This window comes from Convolutriloba macropyga, chromosome 9 (assembly GCF_964194025.1).
Source record: "Convolutriloba macropyga chromosome 9, txConMacr16.3, whole genome shotgun sequence".
Lineage (NCBI taxonomy): Eukaryota > Metazoa > Xenacoelomorpha > Acoela > Convolutidae > Convolutriloba > Convolutriloba macropyga.
The window spans coordinates 22,347,189-22,355,480 of NC_134476.1; positions in this window are offsets into that span (position 1 = coordinate 22,347,189).

Sequence of the window (8,292 nt, forward strand, 5' to 3'; positions counted from 1 at the left end):
CATCTCCCGTAAGGATCTGCGTTTTCATAATAACCACCGCAGCTTCATATGACAAATAATCCATTTTCAATTGTTCTCGAACAAAGTTTGGAGTTATAATAAACGTATTTTTTATCCAAATGTTTTGCTCGACCGTTTTTGCGTTTTTGTTCTAGAAGAACCTTTGATCTCTGATTCATTTTTAGTCATCTCAATTGCACTGTCTGAAGTAAAGTTTTGTTGCCAAAATGAAAGCGATTGTGACAAAAGAAGGGACAAGGATCCGATGTCGAGAAGTTAATTCTTATTTATTATACTACGATGGTTCGATTTCCTCTCTGGGCGGAGTTCTGCATCCTTTATATAGGCTAAGGCCCTCTAACTGCAATTGCCTGGCCTGTCATGTATGATCCAAAGATGAGCTGGAAAAAAAAACGTTAGTTTTTAAAAACAATAAGGCAGCCTTTATAAGAACACTCAAACCGTTTTGAAAGCAACTTGCTCCGCCTTTACAAAGCCTTTTGAAAGCCATTTTTCCGCCCTTTATGTGCTTCAAATTTAGCAGTTGACAATGAACACCATAAAGGAGGGAATCACTTGATAATAATTGATCGATAATAAACTCTCGTTGTACGCTAGTTCTTGCCAATTTTTGATTTTACATTTTCGATATTACGAGGATTTATACAAAAACGCATGAAGTTTTTGGCTTCAATAATCCGCGGAGTTGGTAGCAAATTTCGATGTTACGATATGCACCCAATTTTGAGCAACATATTTTCATACATTAGAAATCAGGTAATGTGTTTAATTTGACTAATTTTCCCAAGAAAAAATTCGCGTCAGATAATTGTAAGTTATTTTTGGAGTATTGCAAATAGTAAATGCAAAAGGTACTAACAAAATGCTGGATTTGCATTTTCTAATTTTGTTCTTTCACTGAAAAGGACGAAGAATAGTTTGCATATAAAAAAATCTACGAATTACATTATACGTTTTCTTGATACAGATAGTTTTTTCTTCATTTCATCCACATAGTAAATATTTGATTAGACGTAACACAAAAACAAACATAACTTTACAATAATCTTGGGTTTCCTATTCGCAGTTTGCACTATTAGGGAGGATTTTGTAGGCTTTGAAATCAATTGTTTTGCATCTTGGTACATAATCTTTTTCGACATAATTTCCGCCGCAGCTACATAAAACAATTAATCAATTTTCAATGGCTCTCGAACGAAGTTTGGAGTTATCATAAACGTTTTTTTGATTCAAAATTTCCGCTCAACAGTTTTTGCGTTTTTGTTCTAGAACCTTTTTTGATTTCTGAAGTAACGTTTTTAACATCTCAATTGTTCCCGAACGAAATTTGAAGGAGTTATAATAAACGTATTTTTAATTTAAATTTTTCTCGACCCTTTTTGCGTTCTTGTTCAAGAACTTTCTGTGGCGTCTGAGATAATTTTTTTACGCTTGTCTTTGTTTTTGAGTGATCTCAATTGCTCTCATTCCAAAATAAAGTTTGTTGCCGAAATAAAAGGGATTGTGACAAAAGAATGCACAAGGATCCGATGCCAAGAGGCTAATGCTTCTTTTTTATACTACGGTGGATCGATTTCCTCTCTGGGCGGAGTTTTCTTGCATCCATTGTCTAGGCTAAAGCCCTCTGACTGCAATTGCGTAGCCTGTCGTGTAAGATCCGAAGATGAGCTGAAAAAAACCGTTAGTTGTTAAAAACAATAGGACAGCCTTTATAAGAACACTCAAACCATTTTGTAATCCTTTTCCTGCTGTTTCTTTCCTTTAAGTGCTTCCAAATTTGGCAGTTGACAACGAACACCATTCAGGAGGAAAACATTCGGTAATACTTAATCGACAATGAACTCTCGTTGTATGCTAATGCTTGCCAAGGTTTGAATTCACTTTTGTGATATTATGAGGATTAATACAAAAACGGATGAATTTTTTTGGCTTCATTAGTCCGCAGAGTTGGTAGCAAAATGCAATGTTACAATATGCACCCAATTGTAAATAACCCATTTTTATACATGAGAAAACAGGTAATGTGTTTTTACTTTGCCTAAATTTCTCAAGTAAAAGTTTGCGTCAGATAATTGTGATTAATTTTCGCAGTATTGGAAATCATAAATGCAATATGCACAAACAAGGTTTTGGATTTGCAATTTGCAATTTTGGTTTTTTGCTATAAGGGACAAAAATAGTTTGCAAATCAAATTATTTACAAATTACATTATACGTTTTTTTTATACAAGAACTTTTTTCAATTCATCCACATGGTAAATATGTGATTAGACGTACCAATAAAACAAACATAACATTACTAAAATATTGGGTTTCCTATTCGCAGTTACCCCGCTTTAAGAAGTAATTTTGTGGGCCTTGAAATCAATTGTTCTGCATCTCGGGGGGTTCTGCGTTTTTGTTCTACAACCTTCTTTGGCGTCTGAGATAATTTTTTTACGCTTATCTTTGTTTTTGAGTGATCTCAGTTGCTCTCAGTCCGAATTAAATTTTGTTGCCGAAATAAAAAGGGATTGTGACAAAAGAATGCACAAGGATCCGATGCCGAGAGGCTAATGCTTCTTTATTATACTACGGTGGTTCGATTTCGTTTCTGGGTGAAATTTTCGTGCATCCATCATCTTGGCTAAAGCCCTCTGAATCCATTATCTAGGCTAAAAATAATAAGGCAGCCTTCATAAGAACAATCAAACCCTTTTGTAAGCAATTTGCTCTCCTGTTTCCGCCCTTTAAGTGCTTCCAGATTAAGCAGTTGACAATGGACACCATTCAGCAGGCAAACATTCGATAACACTTGATCGATAATAAACTCTCGTTGTATGCTAGTTCTTGCCAAGCTTTGAATTGACAACAAACGTAGTCAACCAAAAATTCTGAGCTTTTTAAACCAAAACTGGGTAGGGCTCAAATGACAAAATTTCGCGCCGGAATTTAGGTTCGAAATATGAGTTGAACTATTTTAAATCAGAAATAACATTGAAGTTCGCTTCAGTGCATTTCTAAACTGAATCATCGCAGACTTATTTTTGCCTTCACAATATTACAAGGAATCATTTTATTGCAAAATAAAACAGAACTGCCTCGAAGTAACAATTTGACTTAGGCTAAAGGAACAATTAAACACCAGAATATTTTTTAAATCTCCGCAGGTCGAGATTCCAAATCGATTTTTCTCAGCAGACCTTGTAATCCATTTCTGATCCGCCATTGAATTACTAATTGTTTGAGAAAAAAACTAAAAAGGCAATGAAATGCGAAATATTAGGAACAAAAATTCAAAGGACGTTTAACTACATTTTCAAAATGCTAATAATTTTTTGTTGCTGTGAAACGAAGTTTGTAGCAAATATTTGTCCTACTGTTCTTCTTACGACTCAACGAGAAATATTGCTACTCTCCAGTTTTTCAGTTTCTCAGTCAACGAAGTTTGGGATCTATTCTGTTTTGCCCCCCCCCCCCCCCCCCAGCTTAGTGAGCATAAATCTAATATTACCCCCATGTGCACGTGCTATTTCTTTACATAGTAACGTGCTATATAACATGTAATTTGTAACTGGAGGGTCGTAAAAAACACTGAACATTCTGCCAGAACGAGAACGGCTTCTTGAGCACATTGATACACCATTTTGAACGAAAACACTTGCTTTTCTTCTTCAAACTGACTTTTTTTGCAGCATTTTTTGAAAAAACGCCAAACTTTTTGAGAATTCGTCCAACTGTACCTCAGGAAATTATCTCGTAGCAGGAGAAAGCGTTCTAGTGAGGTTTTGGGATCTTTGAAAACATCGGCAACTAACTATTCTTCTGATTTTTTTTTGACAATTTGGGGGGTCTTCAGCTCTATTTTTGGGCCTCGAAACTGTTGTTTTTCAGGTAAAGTTTGTATGTATATTGTGCACTGGATCTTGATTTCAATTTGAGTTGCTTGTGTATTTTAGACCATGAAAATCCGACATCTCGTAGCGTAACAACTTGGCAAACGGTAAAAGAACAAAGCGGTTTAACCATCTTTCTGTTTAAGAGGAGAAAGTGATAATGAAATTTCTCTTAAAACTTCTAAATTTCACACCTTTTTTCACGCCTTAGCGCAAATCATGCTTATGAAGCACGAATCATGCTTTGAAAGCAGAAATCATGCTGTACGTAGCTTTTTGGTACCATAGTGTATGTTTTTTTTTATTTTCGAATTTTGGACTTTAACAGCTGCTTGACTTTAACAGTTGCTCATGTGCCCATTTTGAAAATGCCGAAAAACTGCAGTGTCAGAATTTAAAATGCCAGAATTTGCTACTTAGCAGAAGATTACTTCCGTTGAATTTCGTCATTTTTAAACCGCGCTTTTCGTGTTTTCAGCATCTTTACGTGACTCTGCAGACGTCATTTCTAAATTCTGACTTAATTTCTCGAACCGCTTTGCAATTCTCGATAAGTGCCAAAAGTTTTCAGTGACTACAAGCAGAGTCACGTAACTGTTAATTAGTCAGTAGAATATAATAATTAAAACCAGCTGTTAATATTCGAGGTCCAAAGGTCATTTGAGATGTCTCTCCCATAACAGTCACTTCTCTCCTCACTCACCAAACCGTAACCCTGCATATTTGCCCCCCCTCACTCGACTCATCAAGCCTTTTATTTCAGTAAAAGCTACCCTGTCGATCATTTAGGTGTAATTCTTTAGTGGCGCACTCCACGTAATAGATCTAGATAAACAACTTTACAGCGTCAGTAGAATATAATAATTAAAACCAGCTGTTAATATTCGAGGTCCAAAGGTCATTTGAGATGTCTCTCACATAACAGTCACTTCTCTCCTCACTCACCAAACCGTAACCCTGCATATTTGCCCCCCTCACTCGACTCATCAAGCCTTTTATTTCAGTAAAAGCTACCCTGTCGATCATTTAGGTGTAATTCTTTAGTAGCGCACTCCACGTAATAGATCTAGATAAACAACTTTACAGCGTAAAATTTTCTGAAAAACAAAAAATGCCGAAAAATTAGCAACAAAAAATCAAAAATTTTATTTGCTTTGATCAGATTTTTTTCATTAACTATGTATCTAACTAAATCAAATCGAAAGTTGGAAACCAGAACTATGAGAAAAAACATTTGTCACCAGGAAACTATAGACTTGACGAACTCCATCAATAATTTAAAAAACTACCAAAATCGCCCAAAAATAAAACGAACGTGTCGTTACCATTATAGCCCTCACCTTAGTGGTCAGATAACCTATATTCCCCCCATTAATGGTGAAAATAGCATGATGAGGGGCTAGATTGTCGTGGTGCGGGGTGTATAATGGGAAAGACTCAAATGAACAAAGAGTTCTTGATTCAGTCTAAAATTCTCATACAAAAGTATCCCAAACGTACAATTGCTTTGAAGAAGTATGTGATTAAATAAATCAATCGCACCGGAATTGTTTTCGTTTTAATTTTTCTCACTCGATCCCTCTTTCTCTCTTTCAGAACAATGAGAGCGTGCGTGCCATTACATAGTCAATTATTTTCTAAACTTATGGTGCAAATATTAGCTAGCTGCCCACTACGCGAGGGGGGGGGGCAGAAAAGGGAAAGCAACGAAGCAAAACACAGCACCATTACTCCCATCAGGGTCGTTAAAAGACTGCGACAATATTTTTGAACAATTAAAAATAGAAGCGCAATAATAGCAAGATTAGAAAGTAAGGGTGTTTTGCAATTTTTCCGTTCATAAGGTTTGCGTTACAACTCTTTCAAAATTACTGATGTTGATCCAGGGCTGAGAATCTGTTCTAGAAAATGTTTGAGCTGAGATCTCCTGACTTGATTTGGGAAGTGGTTGGGCGCCAAACGTGTCTATGAAAGAACAGATTTGTGTACAAGGATGTTTCGCAGATGATCGAACCTGAAGCATCAGAAAAAAAGCTCAACAGAGACCCACATATACAATTATTGCTTTATCAATAACAAATCACAGGAGATAGGGCACATATGAAAAACAATGGAAAGCCATTTGCAATAAAAAAAGCAAAAACAATACAAAAATATATCTTTTATTTTGGCAATAAAAGGCCCATCAAAGCTGTCTATTGACTACTCATAGTAAAAATACCCATTGAAAGTCGGACAATTTATCAAGAGCTGTGCAAAACAACAAAAATTATGCAGAAACTGCATGGCTGTTTGAAAATGGGCTCATTTCCGTGCGTTTTCAAACGGAAACCTTGACTATCTTTGTAGTAAAGAGGTGAACACCACTCAATATCTGTGCAATATTAAAAAAAAATGAGATGATCTGGTAAATTTGATTTTTTCTGGAAAATTTGTCAAAATGCAAGCGTGCTTACTTGAGCACGCTTGCATGTCCACTGTCATCAATACGACATTGATGCCCAATTCATTAGAGAACATCTATGCACTATTATGGATCTTTGCCCGAAACAGACCTTCAATGGTTAAGAGGAGAAGTGAAAAAACAAAAGGAATCAAAGAAAAGCAGTCGAAACTCAACACACAAAAACTAGAAAAACTGAGAACTGATTTATTTATCTTAGACGCTAGTATCATCCATTATTAATTCAAATAAGCAAAATGATTATCTGAGTATACTTAAGGCGGTCAATGTGACATTGTGACGCCCAACGAAAAAGACAAAGGATCAAAAATTTCCTTCTCGAAGATTTTTTTCTCGTGAAAAGTGTAGAGAAGGAAATTTTAGAAAAGACCCATCCCATCCTATCCAACACCCGGGAGAACACCCATTCCATCACGAGACGAGCTTCATATATTTAACTGGGCTTTCTTATTTCATTATTACAATTTATCTTTCCCTGTTATTTTTTCGACCGTTTGATTATTCACCCCTTTCTTGCGACCTGAGAATTTTTTCCGGATATGACCAAAATTTACTCACAAAAATTTGATGTTTCAACAATATTACCTTCTTGCGTTTTCCGGTAATTCCCACCGAGCGCTTTAATATCCGTTCCTGATTTTACGAAACGAGCGTAACACACACGAGCGCACCAAACACGTTTCAACAGCATTCTCTTTGTTTTATGTCCGGAAAAACAACGACCTTATTCTGAACTATATATTTTTTTCCAAATGGAATATAGAGTCGGCATTGGTAGGGTATTCAGGTAGGTTTCGTTTTTTCAGGTAGCTTTCTCTGGTGGTATCAGGTAGGTTTCAGTGGTATCCGGTAGGTTACTGATTAGGTATCAGGTAGGTTGTCGGTAGGCCCAGGTAGGTATATGGCAAGTTCTTAGGTATTCAGCTAGGTTTACCAATAGGTTTCTCTGGTGTTATCAGGTAGGTTTAAGTGGTATCAGGTAGGTTATTGAATAAATATCAGGTAGGTTGCAGGTAAATTCCAGGTAGGCATATAGGTTTTTTTTAAAGTAATCGGTTAGGTTTTCAGGTAGGTTCCTCTGCTTGTATCAGGTAGGTTTCAGTGGTATCTGGTAGGTTATTGAACTGGTTTCAGGTAGGTTGCAGGTAGGTCCAGGTAGGTATTTGGTAGATTTTCGGTATTCAGCTAGTTTTTTTCAGGTAGTTTTCAATTTGATCTCTGGTTAGGTTTCAGGTAGGTATTTAGTAGGTTTTTAGGTAATCAGTTAGATTTTCCAGGTAGGTTTTGCAGGTTCTAACAGACTTGCTGACAAAGTTTCGTAGCGCTTCGAAGAAAGAAGCTGCTTTTGTTAGACCGGTGAAATTCAATGGTTTTTACTAGAACTGGAAAATCCACAGGAAGTAACAACCAAACAATGATCTCTTCAAATTCGCAGACACAATACTCAGACGACAACACCGAAAGTCACGAGCAGGTCTCTGAATATCCCCATTTAAAACGTCTGACCAACTTAAAGTTGATGTACGAAAGTGAAATCGAGTCGTGCATCGAATTTATTACATCCGGCATTGACTGCGGCGAGGACTCAGAAACAGTCGAGGAAACTCTCCTTGAAATCAATGAACTTCAGGAGAAGTACGAACTTACAATTCAAGAACTTTTAGACAAAGCACCATCATCTGATGCAGAAACTCTATGCTCTCATTTGAGCAAATTCCAATTCAAGATACGGAAGACTATTTCCGCATTCCGAAAATACAAAAAGGAACTTGTGTCCGCACCACAAAGCAACCAACCAAATAACATCCCGAGGGTGACCTTTGACAACAGCAGTTATCAAACTCATATTGACGCATCCCTAACGACCAACATTTTCTCAGCACCCGCTGAATACAGTTCTTACAGTGAATCCTTCCCTAACAATGCTGCACC